General features: G+C 42.3%; 1 protein-coding gene across 2 annotated transcripts in view; it reads left to right on the forward strand.

Annotated features, from left to right (window-relative positions):
* TMEM108 (transmembrane protein 108) overlaps window positions 1-20,436 on the forward strand; it is a 380,405-nt gene that overhangs the window by 250,979 nt on the left and 108,990 nt on the right. The window lies entirely within an intron of this gene.

The following is a 20,436-nucleotide window of genomic DNA, read 5'->3' on the forward strand; positions in this document are numbered from 1 at the left end:
ATGACAAGAGGAGGTGAGAAACAAAACCAAGCTCTAATATTATGCTAAATCAATTTGACCTTTAATATTGCTGTTTATGCTTTATTGTTAAGTATCCAAGATTTCAGTATTATTTTGGTTTAATGTGAACTGACTGTGAGCTGTATTAAATAACAAGTGTTTGCCATTTGAGCTTTGTGACAAGCTTGCATTCAAAACTTGGTCCTATCATTTACTAGCTGCCTCAGTTTCCTCGTCTGTCTAGAAGGAATAATATAACCTACCATGCAGGGGGTTGTGAGGATTAAGTGAGATTACTTATTACCAGTTCCACGCACAATATCTGGTACCTAATAGATGCCAAATAAATAGTAGAAATTATTCCTTATTCACGTAGCTCTCTAGTAAGGGCTCTGGGCTTGATGACTGTGGTTTAAGCTTGAATGAGAAACTTTGAGGGAAAAAAAGAGTATAATTCTCATTCAGACAGAAGTCTAGGTACCTGGTGAGGTTCATGCCCAGCCAACAGCCTGCAAGGTCTGGAGCTGCCAATGAGAACTACCTGAGAATTAAATTCCTTTCCCTTTCCTTTTCTCCTTCAGACTCCTAAATCTAGTAAATTGGACTGGAAATGTCAGAAATCTGAGCTATGTGAGGCCATAGGATATAGGAGAAGATCATGAATTTTCCAGTCCTGGCTCTGCTCTTTACCAGCTGGGTGCTTTAGTTTGTCTCCTCACTTATTAAATGAGTGGTCCAGTGAGGTAGCATATGTGGAAATGGCAGCAAGTAACAGATACACAGCGCCTGGCGTCCACGTTCCTTGTTCTCACCCACCCCACCTCCCACACCCCACCTTTGGCTCCTCTTCTGTGTTGGAAAATCCAGTGCTTTCTAGGGGGTCATCTACCACTTTGGAATAGCTTCTTGGTGTCGTCCAGGCATGTTTGTTGAGCAACCCTGGAGCACAGAGCTCCACAAACCAGAGACATGCCTTAGGGACGACCAGGCAAGCCCATTCCGTAGCCCAAAGGACCATTTCCAGGAGAAAAGGTTTATTCTTACAGTTGTTACATAGGAAACAGTGGGTTGATCTCTGCCTCAAGTGGTTTACAATTCATTGACAAAATGTAGAAAAATTTAAATGGAAGATTGGGAGAAGAAAAGTTTGCAGTCATATAAATAATAATGAGCAGGTTCTTGTTCATGATTTGAGGATAATAATTTTGTTACTTTAGTATTTACAGACCCATGTGAAGCAATCCTTGAATTTTCCTTTGGTTTAGTCTTCAGTCTCTGGCTGTCATGATGGGTAGCATTTTAATATAGGATAGTAGGTCCATTAAAATTCCTCCCAATCACCAGGACCTTCTTGGCACTTAACACATTACTGGTACTAAGTCAGAGTCTTGCAGAATTCAGTGTTGTCATCTGTCTGACTTTGTACCTTAATAAACCGGGTCTGTATACTTCCTTTTGCTTCTAATGCTTCTGTAGCCTGTGGTGAGACATCATCCTTTCCTTTATGATAATTGTGTTTTGGTGACCAAAGAAGTGTTCCTGGTGTTCTGAACCTTTCCTGATAGATCTTTTCTCTTCTCTATGAATGTTTGAGGAACTACCAGAGGAAGCCACAGAGAAGTGGACAAGTCCATGAGTACTGGACTTGCCTTGGCTCAGATGCTTATTGCTTACAGAGTAAAAGCCCCAGTGCTTTCACATATTTATTTACGAGGTAGATTTATGCAGATGAGAAAACTGAGGCTCAGTGAGGTTAAATCATATACCAGGCTACAGGCTACAAGTAAATAATAGAATTAGGATTTTAGCCCCTGGATTCTGACTTCAAGCCCAGTGTTCCTTTAACTATTACACATTAGCAGTTAGGGGAAATAATGGGTTACCAAAAAGAAAATATAAGTTTTGCAAAAGGAAGAGAAAGAGTAAGTCTTTGAGTCCTGGTATAGTACCAAGTGGCCACTAGTAAGGACAACTTGCATAGGGGCAAAGAAAGTTTTTCGATACCTAGAGGGTGGCTGTGATTCTTATAAATAGGATAGGCCTCAGGAGAATGGGTCTGGCAGATCAGTCCTTTGAATTGTCCTAACAGTCAAGGAGGCAGTTCCTAAATTGGCACAGAACAGGAAGATGCCCACAGCAGATTCTCCAGGGTCCAGCTAGGTGGATGCCTTGTGGAGACAGAGCCCAGAGCCAAGGATACTAAGAATTGGTTTTGTGGGTTCAAGGGGTGAGAGAAACTCTCATCAGATGTGGAAGAACTATGCCAACTCACCAACTCAGGTATACCTTAAGCCAGATGTTAAGTGTCTTTGCTTAGCACCTAGCTTGGTTCAGGAACCTGCATTCAGTGAAGTAGTTTCTTGCTTGTAGAGCTACTCACCTGTGACCATTTTAGACTTGCTTTTTGTTTTTAATAAGAATACTAGGCTTCTACTATGTGCTGGGCATCATTCTTGATAGTGAATAATAAATAAGATCTCTGCCTTCCTGGAAACGTGCAGTTGGGCAGCCCATACAATAAGGAAATGTTTAAAGTCAGAAAGAGACCCCTACTATGCAGAGATGTGATAGTGGGTGACTGGGTAGCTAGTTTGGTTAAGTGGTGAAGAAAAGCATCTCAGAGTAGGTTAACATTAGACTGAAATCTGAATGAAAATAAGCACCCTGCCCTGTCGAGGTGAATAAAAAAGAACATCCCAGGTAGGGAAGGACAAAAGGGGCAAAGGCCCTGGGGTGGGAACATGCTCATAATTGTTGAGGAACAGCAAGATGGCCAATTGTGTCTGGAGTGTAGTGAGTGAGAGGACCAGTGGAATAAGATATGGTGAACGGGGGTGAACAGAAGCGAGAAGTTTGGGTTAAACCCCCATTGATTGTTTGAGCTACTTATCCACACTTGAGTTTATAAAGAGAGGGATAAGTGAGCCTTTGTTGAGCTTGGTGCTGATGGCAGTAACCGCATCATCTCTAGATCCTGAGATAGTTTGAACAAATGGACAGCGAGAAACCACAAGGAAGAATTGGGGCTCTCTTTGGAAGTGGTAGCTGTTTCATTCATTTATTCATCAAATAGTTAATATCTGCTAGATGTAGCTAAGTGCTGTGAATATATAAAGATAAGTTAGAGCTGCCTAGGAAGCTCACACTCCTGTGTCCTTGTGGGAATCTTCACAAACAGCCCATCTCAAAGTTACATCTTTAAACTGAGATCTTTATGGATACCAAGTCAGGTAATGTCTGTAATAGACACAGCTGCCCTTTGATTTCTGAGTTGGTTGTGGTCTTTCTAAGCAGGAACAATTTAGACCTTTTCCTTAATGCATTTCTGAAAGAGTGCTGGCATCTCTGCTCTTCCTGGCTGAGAATCAGTGATTGTTCTCTTCACGCTCTCACTTACCTCTTCTTACCCACTCGTTCCTGAGACTTACTAGTATACAATGGCAGAAAGTATTACTCTTTTCCTGGAGGAATATAAAAGGTGCCTAGAGTGCTCTGTTTTCCCCTCTCCTAAGATCCAAGCTGCATTCATTTATCACTGAATATTTCCATTTTAAGAAGCTTTAATTCCAATAAGCATTGATGGAGGTTTGAAGCCCAAACATTTTAATGAAGTCATAAATCAAGAAGCCATAGCAGCTTTCTTCATATGTCCTCACACAAAATTATCTGTGGATAGGTTTCCTAAGGTGTTATAGTGCCTACTTCGGGCAGGCAGGAGCATTCCCAGCTTGGGTTTTAATAAGCTATAGTCAGCACAGTCCAAAAGTAGTATGGAGAAACTTGACTTCGTGATTCAAGTGTCAGACACTGCATGCCCTTTTCTCATCCCCATCTCAGATTCTAGCTTTGATCAGACCCAGCCTTAAAGTTGCACATGTCAGTGGGCAAATATTTGTTTCTTTACTTTATCCCTGCCCTTTTAACTGCAGTAACCAGTGTACTCACCATTCACATCAGGTCCCAGATTAATATCCAGCCTCATGTACTCATGTTTGGAATTCCACAGCTATTATCTTTATGTGTTGAAATGAGAAAGTCTGTTATCTATGGACTAAATTCTGTCTTAAAATATTCACTTACTTATAATCTCATACTTAATGCAGTTTTCCTGGGCTCAATAGCTCTGTTTCAACATATTGTGTCTGTTTTATATAGTGTCATGTATTATTTAAATGCATTTATTATGAAATGGGACATGCACAAGCTTTGCAGATTGCCAAAGAGGTTGCCCTCTGGGCAGATTTTTCTATGAACTGCATCACTCATGATCTCCTCCTCCTTCCCACTTTCATTTACAGAGCATCCTGATGCCAGGCATTGCCATAGTAACATAGAAAGATTGTTCAAACAAAAATGGGAGAAAGAGAGACAGCACTGAGCTTTCACCTTCATGGTTTAAGGTTTCTGTGAGCCCACCAACCCAGTCAGAGGGTCTGGAGGAAGCAGGGAGCCCTATCCCCAAGGTTACTGACTATGATTAGAGATAAGAGTGTTGTAATGCTTGTGGATTCTGAGAATTCAGTTCATCGGATATTTACTAAGTACCCACTGTGTGTCATTCAAGCAGCAGGAGATGTGGTACTGCCTTCAAAGAACCTGTAATCTAGTAATCATACCCCTTTCACACAAAAGGGTTGTTATGCAGAAATCTTAACAAAATTTCCAAAAAGAATCCCTTTATTACCAGGCATCTTTTTTCCAAATCTCCTGAGGATGGGCTCTTGATTTATGATTATAAAACAAATTTTTGTCCTGAATAGCCTTCTAATGGGATGAAAATGTGATCCTCCATTTGAAATACTTAAACAAGCCTTCCGCGTTTTTGGAAGTTCTCTGCTGCTATAGATAACGAAGTGATGGTTTATAAAACTTTGCAAGCCACATGCTTTGTTCCCTTGCAAAGACCTTAACCTGCTGAGAATACTGCAGGTGAGGTAGCGAGCGCAGAGGTTACAGGAATTCCAGATAGCAGTGAACTGGCAATTCATGTAGTTTCCTGGAGAAGAATAATCAAAATCCCATGGTGGTAAGTTAGAGGGAATGAATTGGAGTGAAAATTAGCTGAATTCCATTTTTTGCATAAGCAAATAGCAAGGAACATTTATGTCATCCGGAGCTAAGTTATTTCTTGAACGTTTGCTACCTCTGAAAGCTGTATCAGTCCTTCAGGTATACTATATATGGTACTGTTCACGACATTACCATTCTATCCTAATTGCAGTTAGATTAAGTGAGTCTTTTCAGTGCTTGGTGAATCTGACTTACAATTAAAAGTGAAATTTCTTCATGGATCTAAAAGTGTCTTGGTTCATAGATGAGCTCACAATGTTGAGTTATTAAATGATAAACATTAAAGAGTACTCACTGATAGTAACAGCTGATTTACTGGTTTAAATGAGTAGTTTATAATCTCGTGTTTACCTCCCTCAAAGTATTTCTGTGTAATAATAGTTTCTCTCAGAAAATGACTCAATTCTGTATAGTATTTTTGTGGTGAAAAAGAATAAGCTAAACAAAAATAGAACGTTATAAATTTTTTAAATTTGACCTTCCCCGATGCCCTGAATGCTGCATCTTTACTCTTTGACTCGTTGGAAGGGTGAAAAGAAGCCCTCAGAGTGATATTACTCAGAGACTCTAATGATGCTTAAAAGTCAGATTCACTGGTTTGAGTTTTAATTCTATTATGAATTCCAGCCTCTAGAAGGATGGATTTGTAAGCAATCAAATGGCCCAAAGTTAGCAACAGAAGTGTGAGAAGGACACAGATAATCCACTCACTGTGTAGTCAGAGCTTGCAGGCAGCATTTGGGCAAGTTGGAGAGGTCAGTCTGTCATGCTGTCCTTCTGCACACCACACAGCCTCTGCTAGAGCGCGAGGGAGAGACCCCCTGCCCAAGTCACAGCCAGTCTAGCAATGAGTGTTTTCTTCCTCTCTAGCCTGAGAGAAACTATTTCAGAGCAGTTATTTGATGTGTCCGTGGAGTGGTCAATAGCTCATCCTACAAAGAGAATAACCAGTGAGTTATGGAGTATTGGGGATCTGGAGGTGAAAATGCTTAGAGTTTAGATACCTGACTTTAGAGAAGTAGGTTAACAGTGTCAATTCCCCCAAAGAAGGCTGTTCTTAGCCATCCACATTCTCTTGTCCAGTTACTCTTGAGCAAGAACCTCATTTGTAGCTGCTTGTCTGTGGTTAGAGATTCATTCTATGAACTTAGAACTATGACTTTCTCAGCAGGAACACAGCTAACTTGGGTTTAAATTTACATCCACAGGTGACAACACCATTTTCTAGCAAAGATAGCATCATCCACCGCAAGTTGCCATTACATTCTGTTCCTTTCTGCTTTGGGTACAAATTCATCACAAAAATAAGCATTGATGTTCTAAGCACATGCCCTGGCTTTTGAAACAGTCCAGGATATAGGTCTAGATTTGTTTGGAGAAAAAAATGAGACCACGAATGTGCAAAGTACTTACCACAAACAGAACTGGACTTGATTATCTGTAAAACAGGTAATGGTGAAATTACCTACCTTAGAGGGTTGCTGAGGGGACAAAACGAGATAATGCAGGGGTGTTGATCAGGAAAACAGTGCAGGAAGCAGAAATCACTCTAGTAGTTCGAGCAGAAAGGGATTGCATAAAGAGGATTAAGTGCTGACTAGACTTTTGGAAAGCCGGGACAGTGGAAGTCAGGAATGGTCAGGTCCAAGCACACACCACTGTAGCAGTGATCCAGAGGTCAGGGACACAGCCTCCTCTAAGCTCTGACAACACCATGACCAGGATACAGGAATGCTGAATACAGCTGCCTCGCTGCTTGTCATTCTGAGCGGGAGCTGACCTGCAGGACAGTGGCCTCTCGCTTGCTTGGGCCTCCAGGCCTCCTGCAGCATGCAGTACACATCCAGAACACTGCCACAAGCAGGAGTCGGGGAGACATGTTTTAAGCCTCAGCCTCTCCAACTAGAAGGAAGGTGGAATGCAGATTGGGAAAACCAAGTCACATTATTTACCATGACAGGAAAGTGCTTACCACAGTGCCTGCTGAAGTTTAGTTATATTCCTGCTGCTTTTGATATTCAGATGTAAGGTAGTACTTTTAACTCCCATGTCTCCATCCTCATTTCCTAGAGCTCTTTGGACAAGTTGATATCTAATGGTACCCAGAGACCCAGAACGGTGGAGGGGTTGTTCTCCCACAAGGCTTGAACTTGACACTCCTGGCTTGGGAGGCCCTGTTGATCTGGTCGAGGCTGCTGCCAAAGCTCTCAGGGCACACGACCAGGTGTCCCATGGAACATACAGCTTTACCTGGGGACACCCCTCACTAGAAGATGAAGTCAGGAGCCTCAATTAGCAGTTCTAGAGGAGAAGCAGTTTAGTCCATACCCTATAGAATTGTGCTGTCCAATATGATAACAGCATATTTAACAACACATGTGGTGATTGAAATTTAAATTAGTTGTAATTAAATAAAATTTGGAATTCTCAGTAGCCACATGTAACTAGTGGCCATCGTATTGGACAGTGCAGACATAGAATAGTTCCATCAATTTCAGCACTTGCTAGAATGTCTCTTCACATGACAGTCAGAACTTGCAAGCATAGCTGAACTCTACAATCTTTGCAAGTTTTCTGAAATATTAATTTCATAGAGTATCATTTTAGGGCCCCAGTGCTTTCCCAGTCTGCACTTGTAGTCCTAGGGCTTTTCGGGGACCCCCAAAGTTGCCCTTGGTGTTTGGCAAGGAGAACCAGGAGTATGGTAGTGCCTGTATGATACCTCACTGACCAGTTGACCACTAATCAAAGGTCGAGTATCCCTGATGGACTAGTCTGGCATGGATCCGCTAGGAATCATCACAGCCAGACGGGCAAGGCAGGATGCTTTGATTGCATGTTCTTTTTCCAACATACTCCCTCCAGATAGCTGCTTCTTCTGCCTCTAACATTCTGTATGCCTTTGAGGTTTGATGTTCTACCTTGAAGCTTTGAAATAATTCATTAAAAAATTTGTCTTTGAGCTCCCAACCTGTTGGTAGACAAAATGCATGCTTTGAGTTAGATGTGATCACTGTACCCTGTGCTGCTGTGCAGTGCTCACAGCACTGGCTCTTGCAGGTGAAATGTACCTTCCCTGCATCATTTGCTGACACCCTAGTGTGGTGATTCTGAGCCCTGTGGGCAGGAGCCTTCATGAACCAATGTGGCTAGCATTCATTCCACACCTACACGCCTTCTGTCTCCACCTTCCATCCTTGGCAACAGAGCTGCATTGGGAGAATATCCCAGGTTTGGACTTAGCTACAGTTGGGCTCCTGCAAAAAGCCTGAGTGAGACCATTGAAAATGAATGGAATATTCATGATATTTTCTCCTCCAGGTTCTATAATTTTCTTGTATCAAGGCAGATGACAATGAAGCTACATACTTCATTATTTGGCTCTCCATAGAAATACCTTCACCACCCTAGAATTTAACATTATGCTTTTGTCTTTTGTTGAAAGTAGCTGTATGTAAAAGTTTCCTGCACTTTTTGTTTAAAAAAAAAGTATCGAAAACATATTCATGTGTTTCAATGCCTCTTGTGTAAAGAGTTGTGAGATAATTCCTCTTATAATTCAATACTAGAGCAAAAGTTGTCTTTACTGACAAACTTATATGCTACCTCTTTCAAATTGTTGACAGTTGTGTAATCCATTCAAATCTCTTTTTGTCTTGGCTCCAAGGAAGCTCTAAAAAAATTTTTGTTCACTTGCAGTAGTTTCCCTAGCCTGGATTTTCTGGTATAATAATCATCTCCTACCAAGACTTATCATCACTTGTTCTTATTATTATACTTCCCTATATTTAAGAGTTTTGGTTTTTTTGTTATTGTTGTTTTGTTTTAGTAATCGTATGTTCTTATAAACCTCCTATTCTTTTTGGACATAAATTAAACATCAATAAATAAATGAATATCAACTTGTGTATGAAAAGTCACCTATGGAGACTTTTATAAATTTATTTATTTATTTATTTATTTATTTTTGCTGTATTGGGTCTTCGTTTCTGTGCGAAGGCTTTCTCTAGTTGCGGTGAGCGGGGGCCACTCTTCATCGCGGTGCGCGGGCCTCTCACCATCGCGGCTCAGTAGTTGTGGCTCACGGGCCCAGCCGCTCCGCGGCATGTGGGATCCTCCCAGACCAGGGCTTGAACCCGTGTCCCCTGCATCAGCAGGCAGACTCTCAACCACTGCACCACCAGGGAAGCCCCTGGAGACTTTTTTTTTTTTTTTTAGAAATTTCATGTAATGTCTGAAACATTTATATTAACATATTTCCATACATATTTCCATACAAATACAAATATAAGATTTTTAGAAATTTCATGTAATGTCTGAAACATTTATATTAACATATTTCCATACATATTTCCATACAAATACAAATATAAGATTTTTAGAAGCCCCTGGAGACTTTTTAAATGTATATGTCTGGAGCTCACAACTAGTGAGTCAGAATCTCTGGGGGCAGGACTGGAATATGTATGTATGTGTGTGTGTGTGTGTGTGTATATATATATATATATATATATATATATATATACACACATACATATATATATTCTTTTAAATCTCCACAGGTGATTTCGATGTGTTCTTCTGGTTAAGAGCCACTGAAGTAACTCAGTGGATGAGTGATGTGATAAAAAACTGGAAACTCAGCAGTCAATGGATTGTGTCATAGCTGGCCCATGTGAGATGGCAGGTCAAGCAAGTAGTGGCAGGTGCTTAAAGAACTTCCAAGAAAAAGGGATATAGTTGCAGTAAAGTCATTATTCCAGGGCAGTTGACCTCCTTCATTTGTTCATTCCAACATATGTAAGTGCCTGTTATGATTCAGATACTATGATTAGCACTCAGTATACCAAAATGATATGGTCCCCAGCCTCTAAGGAGCTCACAGTCTAGAGGGACTGTCAGACATATAGATAACAACTAGACAGTGTAATAAATATAGGGATAGAGGCACACCTAGGGCATCATGGCAGCCCAAAGAAGAGTTATCTGGCCAAATCTGGAGGGAAGAGGTCAGTGAAGGCTTCCTGGAGGGCATATCTGGGGATCTGGGTCTCAAAGGATGACTAGAAGTTACCCAGGTGAAATATTTTCCCAGAAGAGGCACCAGCATCTATAGCTGCACAACAACTTACCCCAAAACTTAGTGGCTTAAAGCAATAAACATTTATTATCTCACAGTCCCTATGGGTCAGGAATTTGAAAGTGGCTTAGCCTGAAGGGTTCTAGCTCAAGGTCTCTCTGAAATGGTTCGCTCATGCAGCTGTTAGCTGGAAGCCTCAGTTCCTTACCATGCGGGTTTCTTGATAGGCCTGCCCACGTGTTCTTATGACATGACATCTGGCTTCTCCCAGAGTAAATGATCCAAGAGAAAGCAAAGCAAAACCAAAATATCTTTTATGACCTAATCTTAGAAGTCACACAAAATTCTAGTGATTATACAAGTTAGCCCTATGCAAGAAGGGAGGGGACTACACAAGGGCATGAGATCATTGAGGAGATCTTGGAAGCTGGCTGCCACACAAGGACATCAATATTAAGATACAGAATGGCAGAAGAAGCTGGCGAGGTACAGGGCCTAATCATGAAGGACCCCAACAGCCATCATTAAGGACCTGACACTTCATCTATAGGCAGCGCGGAGCCACAGAAGGGAGCTGTAGGAAGAGAAGAATGGTGTCAGATTTATATTTTAGAAAGGGCTCTTGGACAGTATGGAGAAAGAGTTTGGAATAGAAGGGTCAGTGAGCTGTCACAAAAGTCCAGCAAGATGACACAGGCCCAGATCAGGGCAGCTGTGATATGGAAATGCCTCTCTGCCTCTTTGCTACTCAAAATGTGGTCTGTGGAGCACAATGCCAAGCAGCACTGGCCTCATCTGAGAGCTTGTAGAAATGCAGGATCCCAGGCATCACCCTAGACATAATAAAAGGATCTGATTCATATGGACCTAAAAGTTTGAGAAGTACTATTACAAAGGATGCAGTAGAAATAATTACAAATTTGAGTGCTGAGGGAAAAAGAGGGCAAAAGATTGACTCCTAAGTCATTATTGGCTCCACTTCAAAGCTAGAAAGCATACTGTAAACATTTTTACCTGAATCTACAGAATGAGTCTAGAGAGCTATGGATTTTCACAGTGTCGCTAATGATGTCATACGATCTAATAACAAAAAGACATTCTCTTTTATTATGAATTGTAGTCACGTAAATGGTGCCAACAAAGGAAACGTACTGAATATTTCCCTGTTGTAAAGCTTCATAATGTTTTCCAACCAGTGTATTTGTTTTGTCTCAGTCTGAAGAACAGAAACGTACATTTTCAGAAAAGAGGCCCTGAGGAATAATATGATAAACAGGGATTTGGAAAGCTACAAGATAGTGCACATTCTGGAAAATGTCCTAATTTCCAGATGACCTTTCCAAGTATTGTCTTCCCTGGGATCAGATTTGGGAGCCAGTTAACTACTGGGCCTCACACAGTAAACGTCTGCCAGGAAATCCGTTACTTTCATTATGGTCAATGGGAGCCACCACCCAGTGGTTTTTGCACTTGTTAAGTACAACTGCATCCTGTGAGGTCTGCCGGCTGGCAAGCACCCACTGCCATCATGTGCCATGTGCCAATCTTTGCTTTTCTCCTTCCTTCCTCTACCCAGATCTTTACAATTAGGAAAATTATATAAATGAGTTAGTTCTCATCTCAGAACTCAAATAGATATTTTAGCCAGTTCTGCAAAGAAAGAGGGAGGGAGGGAATGAATATATATGAATGAATCAATCAATCAAACCTCCAAAAAACTTACAACCAAGCATTGGCACAATAAGAGTATTTTATTCATGGAGGAAGGAGAGTTTCCAGTGAGTTATTGATCATTTATTGAGTCATTTTTAGTTGGCTTTTCACAATGATATTTGTTGCCATTTAGAGCGATTAGGCAGTCCCTGACCAATAAATCCGAGGCTCCCAGTAACTACAGAGTCTTGGGTAGTAAATCTGTAAGCTGCCTGTCACCTGTAACCTCCTCCTGTGGGATTTCCAAGAATCCCAAGTTGAGGAGGAAGCTGTCAATAGAAATGGCCCCTCCTGAGCTTTGGGACTTCCGTGTCAGTACTCCCAACCCAAACCCTTAGTGAGCATTAAAAATAAGATCCACCTTCTCCTCATGGAAATGAGCTAGAGTTGAGGTAAGAGCTGCTAATTGAGATCATACCCAAATCTTGTGAAAGATAAGCCTCATTTTCCTCTCTTTGATTATGTGATCTCAACAGGCATCATGTCCCTATTCCTCAGAAGGTTTACTTAGGAAGGCATTCTTGAGATTCCAGAAAATCATCAGTCAGAGAGTTTGTGACTTGCCCTCTCCCCCAGCCCCTGACTTCACCTCTTCTGGTCCTCCTTAACCTACTCTGCTTTGTTTCATCCCACAGTACTGATCACCTTCTAAACCACAAGATAATATACTTACTTATCTTTATTATCAAGCTCCCTCCACTGGAATGTGAGCCCCATGAGGACAGGAATTTTAGTCTTTTGTGTTTTCTGCTGTATCCCAAGCACCTTGAAAGTACCTAGTACATAGCAGGTACTCGATAAATATTATTTCAATAAATTTAAGATCTTAAAGGACCTTGAAACCTGTAGTGCCTTTGTTTAGAGATGAGATTCAAACTCTGAGAGTTTGTGACTTGCTAGTTTGCAGAGGCAGATATAAAACTCAAACCCAGATCTTCCTCTCAAACTTGTGTCCTTTTCACCACTTCCAGCTGCCTTTAGCTGGTGGAGCTGAGTTGGAGAGTGGAGGCCACTGGTCCTAGTCCACAAGGAGGGACTTTCTAAGGGCTTCCCAGATTTAGGCAGGTGTCATGGACATCTTCTGTTCTTGAGAAGACCTTGGTAGTCAAATGTTGCTGAAGCCTTTTGTTTCTTGGTCATATTAGCCAATTTCTGCTGCTAGGAATTTCTCCCTGCCTGAAGAATGGCCCCGCATAAGCACACACAATTCTCCAGCCTCCCCAAATCAGCACACAGCTCTGTCAGGAAGAGTCATAACCTCCACCGCAACCCTCTTTGGTGCACCTTGGGCAGAAGGACTGGTGATGGAGTCACTGAGGAGCTGAAGCCCCTTCCAAGCCATCCTCCTGAAGCAAGCACTGTTCTGACCTTTGAAACACTGCAGGACACTATCTTCTGTGACTCTTTGGTACTTACCACTCCTAGTTACTCCAGATGGTCACACAGCCCAGCTCTGGACCCAAAACCATACCCCAACAACTGGGCAGTCTTGCTTGCCCTATCCCCTTACCCATACCACCCTCACCATCGCCAAGGGGCCAAAAAGGAGACTTGTAGAAACCAAGCAAGATTGAGCTCATGATTGAGGGAAAGAGTCAAGAGTTCTACAGTAGAAAGGGAAGACCTAGGAAACAGGAAGAGGACCAGGAAATAAGCAGGGCTCACAGCCTACAGAGGAACATTGTCTGGGGAGGTGAATCAACTACATCACAGTGTCATTAGAAAATATTAACTTTTTACCCAGTGACTATTATGTTCAAAACCTCTCTCACAAGGCCCACAAATTTCCTTATTACAGGGCTGTCATTTTTCAATAGGAATACTCAGATTCAGCAGTTCAAAAGTGATTGCTTGGAATAATTTCCTACATGGTGTTAAATCTCTAGAGAAAAATGTAGAAGGTCTTTCTGCCCATCAGATGCTGTTCCCTAGAGAGAAGGGGAGAGAGAGGGGGAGAGCAGGAATTAACAGCATGGTTCCTTTGGCTTCACAGGAGCTCCTAGCTAGTGTGTGAGTTCAGGAAGTGTCTCATTTGCAGGGAGAGAGTGATTAACACACCAGGTACTGCTCTGGCTCCCCTGGGAGACAGAGGAGACAAAGCTGGAAGGTGACGTTCACAGGCCATCGTGGGCAGCCCCACCTAGAAGCCAGCCTAGCTTGTTTTTATCATTTCTTCCTTCTAGCGCACAGCCCAGCCTTATTCCTACACCTCGTTTCACCCATCTGAATCCCTACTGTGTGTCAGGCTCTGTGCTAGGTATGCTTCAAGGAGGCAAAGATGAGTCCTGTGCAACCTGTCTTCAAAGACCTCAGGTGCTCAGTAAGGATATAAGTAGGTGAGCAAATAATCAGCAGCTGTTGGCAAAATGAATGCATCATAATAAAAATGCATTGGCGTTGGGCTGTGAGCTCTTAACTGCTTCAGGAGCTAAACCAGGCCTCTGAGCGGAGTTACCATCTGAACTTGGTGCCTCACAATTTCCCTTAATCAGATTTCCAGATTCTCATCAGTAAGCCCAACCAGGATATCCCCTCCCCTAGGACTTTTTCCGTCTTTTTTCCTTTATTCGATGTCTGATCTGTGTGGTCTAACACTTAGAGCATTGAAGGAGCATGCTGGGTCCTTTGTGTCTAACTCAGCCCTGTCGGAGCACTATACACTTTTTTTTCCAAAGGGGGGTTTGTAATAATATCTGAAAGGAGACTTCTGGCAACTTCCTTGAGGTAGGGTCCCGTAGACTCTACTCATTACTTCATAGAATCATCCAACTCTAGAGCTGAACTGACCCTCCAGATCACCTCAGCCTGTTTACAGTGGATGGGCATCAGCCTCGGGAGGCCAGAGAACTGCCCAGGAGGGTTGGATCTAGGCCAGGCCATGGTTCTGCACTTTTCTGGGTACTTTTCAGGTCCCTCCAGGGAACACACATTTGTCAGACTAGTGGAGTGAATAGGAACAGACGTGACACTCAGAGAAGGGGTGATGTGTGTGAGGTGTCGCTGAATCGTGGAGCTGGGAGGTCATCTCGCCCGCCTCCCTCATTTTCCTCATGAAGAAAGAGAAGCGGGAGACGGTAAGCTTAATCTTCTCCACCAGAGGAGGCACTGCCCTCTAAGGGGGTTTAGAAATGTGTGTGATCATTTTTGGTTGTCACAATGACTAGGAGTGATACTGGCACTTACTGCACAGGTACCAGGGATGCTAAACATATTGAAACAGTCCTATCCGGTGAGGACTCGCCCAGCCCCAGGTGGCAGCAGCACACGGAGAACCACGGGATTAAAGTGACTTTGCTTATGGCAAAAAGAGCCCGTCAGGAGCGCAAGGAACCTGGCTTTGTGGTAGTTTACAGAGCAGTAGTTCATCATTGCGTGCGTATTTGGGAGTGGGTCACCAACTCCTCTGAGAACTGATTAAAAATCTCCTCTTTGGGGAAACCTTCACATATACATGAACTTTGCACTTAATTTTAATGGGTTTTAAGCCCCTTTAAGCCCATCCGTGAACCCCAGGTTAATAACTCTGGTCTAGAAAGAGACATAAAGGTAGAAGAAATTAAATATGTGTATATTTTCTTATGGATAAAGGGGTGTCTGCCTAATGGAATGAATAATAAACGTCTTTTTTTTCCCTGTCAAGTGGGTACAGTGCTATCCAGACTATTAGACCCCTTTTTTTTCATTCGTCAGAAGCTCTGGAAAATTCACTTGAAAATTATAGCTAATGTTTCTTAGTGAGAGCCAACTGAACACTGAATCTGCTTCCAGCACCTTCCTTCCCTTTGTTGTCCCCACATTAGAAGTGCTGGGAGGTGGGAGTGGGTACTTACTTCAAAGGATCCCTCTCCTTAGCTGTGAAGAGTCTCTCCTGCAATCGTGTGTGTCCTGACTGAGTTAGAAGGACTGCAGATTTAAAATACTAGTCAAGCTGTAAATCATACGCTGTGTTTTTCAAATTTTCTAAGTGAGCAATTTCTGACTCATTAAATCACTTAAATGGCAAAATGCTCCATTTCAGGATGCTCTCTTCCTTCCTTTTGCAGCAGGTAGTGGATTGTCACGCCTCTATGGTGCTGTTTTGGAGAGGAGAGGAGCGGGGGATGAGGGCAGGAGAGAGGTGAGGAGAGGAGAGGAAAGATGGGCAGCTCGCTGCCCCCCTGTGAGAAAGGACTTAGGGTCAAGTGTAAAAGTAGAGCCAAACAGACATTCCGGATAGTTACCCTTCAAGAACTTTAACTCACTCACACCTGACAGAACGCTCTGGGACATATTTTCTTGTCCATTTTGCTAATGAAGAAACTGTGGCTCAGAGACATTAAGTAACTTTTTCACAGTTACATAAAATTCCAACCCAACCCTCTGTGACACCTAGGCCAAGTTCTCCCCACCCCAGTGCTTCCCAGACACCCAGCTAGCTTGTGTAAATGAGCAAACGCAGCTAATGATGCCTACAAACTGCTAAAATTACCTGCTCAGCAGAGGCCTCCATACCTTCAAATTACCGAAGCTCCCCAGCTGCAGCACCATTCTCAGGCTGCTCTGGGTCTGTCCAGGGTGCTGGGGACGAGGCTGCTGACTTTCTTTTAGCTTTCTGATGATCTGTCAAGGCCACACAGAAACCTGTCAAGGCAACATCTCTCATGGGCTTTCTTCCCTCTTTCTCTTGACTTTGAACCTTTCCTTCTATACTGATGGGAGAGGCAAGTGCCTTAGAATGCAGCCCCTGAGAACCTCCCAAGCCTGGCTTGGGCACATCAAGAGGCGGCCTGCGTCTACATTCACTTAGCTGATGGCTCTATTTCGTCCCCCAAAGTTCCTTGTTCTGCTCCCCTTGGATATTTGTTTTTCCCTCCGTTGAGCCAAATCCACTGTGTGCTGGTGGGCAAGAAGTCCTTTCCCACTGCCTCCTGTCGGGAAGTCATACCTATTGCTGAACAAGTGATTTCCTGCCTACTGCGACAGTGCTTACCATTCTCTTAGGTGGCTAACATCTTATTACTGAATACTTTGTGTCTAGAAGGTGATCTTTCTGAAGGTAGTGGGCCTTTGTTTGTACCACTTGCTAAGCAGAAAGGCACATCCCCCTCCCTTCCTGCTGGGTATGATTTTCTACCCCTGACCCATCTCCAGCAGAGTTGATGAAGGAGCTTAGTGAGGTCTGATCAGAGTCTGAGTGAAATTCCACTGCCTCTCTGGCAGGGCACTCACAGCCAAGATCTCCTTTTCTAAACCTAGTTGAAACCTAGCACATCAAATGGATCTAGTGAGCTACAGTCTTTCTCATTTTCTTCTCTAAGTCTCATCCAGTTATGTCTGAAACCATTGATTACAAGTTGGTGTTTGATTTTCCTACTTCCATCAGCAAGAACTACCAACACTCAGTCAGACTCTAAAATTGGTCTTAGAATTCCAGCGCCAAGTATAGAGCCCAGAGACTGTTGAGAGATTCGTCCTTTGAGGATTTTCATTCTGGAATCAGGTCTTTTGAAGGGAAAATAGAAAGAGCACTAAGCCAGGAGTCAGAAGACCAAAGGTTTAGCTCAGACTCAGCAACTAACTGCTCATACAACCCAAATCACTTTCTCATCCAGTTTCCCCAACTGTAAAAATGAGTTTTACACTTAGATATTCTCTAAAGCAATGCTGTCCACTGGAAATATAACAGGAGCCACCTAAGTAATTCTAAATTTTCTAGTAGCTACATTAAAAATAGAAAAAAAGAAACAGGGACTTCCCTGGCGGTCCAGTGGTTAAGACTTCGCCTTCCAATGCAGGGGTTGTGGGTTCGATCCCTGGTCAGGAAGCTAAGATCCCACATGCCTCGTGGCCAATAAACCAAAACATTTAAAAAAAAAAAACAAAACAAACCAATATTGTGGGCTTCCCTGGTGGCGCAGTGGTTGAGAATCTGCCTGCTAATGCAGGGGACACGGGTTTGAGCCCTGGTCTGGGAGGATCCCACATGCCGCGGAGCAACTAGGCCCGTGAGCCACAATTACTGAGCCTGCGCGTCTGGAGCCTGTGCTCCGCAACAAGAGAGGCCGCGATGGTGAGAGGCCCGCGCACCGCGATGAAGAGTGGCCCCCGCTTGCCGCAACTGGAGAGAGCCCTCTCACAGAAACGAAGACCCAACACAGCCAAAAATAAATAAATAAATAAATAAATTTATAAAAAAAACAAACAAAAAAAACAATATTGTAACAAATTCAGTAAAGACTTTAAAAAGGGTCCAAGAAAAGAAACAGAAAATATTATTTTCAATAATTTTCATAATATATTTTATATAACCTAATATATCCAAAATATTGTTATTTCAACATGTGATCATATATTTCATATTCTTTTCCCTACTAATTTTTGAAACTCAATGTGTATTTTACACTAACAATGCATCTCAGTTCAGACTAGACACATTTCAAGTGTTCAGTGTAGCCACATGGCTAATGGCTATCATATTGGACAATGCAGCTTTAAAATCTTCTGGCTATTAAGTTTTAAATCTGCCACAGTTCTCTATTTGGAACTATTGAGGTCAGATGCAGGATTCAGAATTTTTCATCTTAACAGGTAATACAATATTTATCATATATTATGTGATACCCCTAGGGGGTCTAGAGTAGCACTCCATGATCAAACAAATATTTCTGTAGCAAAAAGTATGACAATTCATACCAAGTGAGATAAATGAAGATGTTAATTAGTATCTTGTAGGTTGAATGTTGCTGGCAAGTGAGTTAAATAAAAAACTCTCGATTTTCAGAGGGTTTTATCTTTTGAAATTACAGATAAAGGATGTGGATCTGTACCATGAAAACTGTGTGTGCTTAGCTTCAATATTTACTTAGTTGTTTCATTTATCAAAAATCAGCCCAGAACTAATATGGTAATACCGTTGTCCATTTGCTGGCCATGGACATGGTATAATGGTTGTCTTCTCCCTTATTTTTTTATTTTTTTAAAATTTTTATTGGAGTATAGTTGATTTACAATGTTGTGTTAGTTTCTGCCTTACAGCAAAGTGAATCAGTTATACATACACATATATCCACTCTTTTCCCCCCTTATTTTGAATCTCAGTAGTGATGAGATTCAATCTTTGAATCTCCAGCAAACTTAAAAGGTAATCCATGGGGCCTAGATTTAGGATTGCCAGAGAAAATACAGGACACTCAGTTAAATTTGAATTTCACATAAACATCAAACAACTTTTTAATGTAAGTATGTCCCACACAATATTTGAATTTTAGATAAAGTTTATCCAAAATTCAAATTTACCTGGCCATCTGGTATTTTTATGTACTAACTCCGACAGGTTAAAAGCTGTCAGAAGTAGACTGCTGCTTCTTATGGGCCAGCTAAAGCAGTGTGAGGGAAGACTTTCTTTTTCATCTTGCATCACATTTTCTCAGACAAAATATACAGAGCGGTCTGTCTGGATGGTTAAGGAGACTAGAAATCTGGTTTTTAAATTCCAGAATCCAAAAAATCCAGAATGACAAAGAATGCAATTACTTATGTGACATTTGCAGTCCTCATGGCAAGGTCATTGCGAGGGAACTTTGAGCCAAAAGCTAATCTGACATTCTTAACTGACTGTCTTAATGTCCTTAAGAACCTCGTCAGGTTATAAGCCACAAACCAATCATGCAGCCCTGAGTTAGGAGCTTCTTAATCTCCACCATGGATTCCAGAAAGAAAACCAAGGAGGGTGAATTAGGAGCCATCTCTATTTTTTTAAATGGGAGGTGTTGGGGGGCAGTGGTGGGTGTTTGTTGAGAGCATAATTCCCTCTCTAAATGTCTCAGAAATTAAGAGGTACCAAGAGGAAGTGCTGCTTTAAGAACCATCTGGCTCACCCAGGTGCAGGGATGGGGAGGCTTGACACTTGTATCAAAAGTGGGCTTCAGCCAGAGGTCCTAAATCCCTGGGAATTTGTCTTTTGTATGCTAATGAGATGACCCACAGGTTGGGGAGGACCCTAGATAGGTTCAGGATAGGGGCTGGCTGTCCTCACCCCCACTCCAGCCTCCTGAGAGGGGAGAGAGGCTGGAGATTGAATTCAATCACCAATGTCCAAGGATTAAATCTATCATGCCTACACAATGAAACTTTAATAAAAACCCCCTAAACAACAGAAAAAAAGAAAGTGGGCTTCAGCTCCTATAAACAGCATTGTTCCCAGCCCTCCCTGCCTAGCTGGGGGCTTTAAGTCTCTCAGAGAGAGTCAGCAGAGCAGGTGGCAAATTTCACAGACGAAGGAGAGGCCTGCTTGGTACCCACTGGTTCAGTGGGCTGCACTCAGGATCTCCCGAACTCAGGTGACATCCTTCCCAATGACTTGTGAAAGTGCTGGGTCAAAAGCACCTGACTGAGGAACTGTTCCAGATTAAAGGAGACCAAAGGGACATGACAAGCAAATGCACTACAAGATCTTGGATTGAACTCTGGATTAGAAAAAAAAAAAGTTGCTGTAAAGGACATTATTGAGAGACAACTGGTAAAATTTGAATATAAGGCATTTATTAGACAGTAGTTTTGTCATTGTTATAATTCCTCACTGTAGCTGTACTGTG

The sequence above is a fragment of the Balaenoptera musculus genome, chromosome 4 (assembly GCF_009873245.2).
Source record: "Balaenoptera musculus isolate JJ_BM4_2016_0621 chromosome 4, mBalMus1.pri.v3, whole genome shotgun sequence".
NCBI lineage: Eukaryota > Metazoa > Chordata > Mammalia > Artiodactyla > Balaenopteridae > Balaenoptera > Balaenoptera musculus.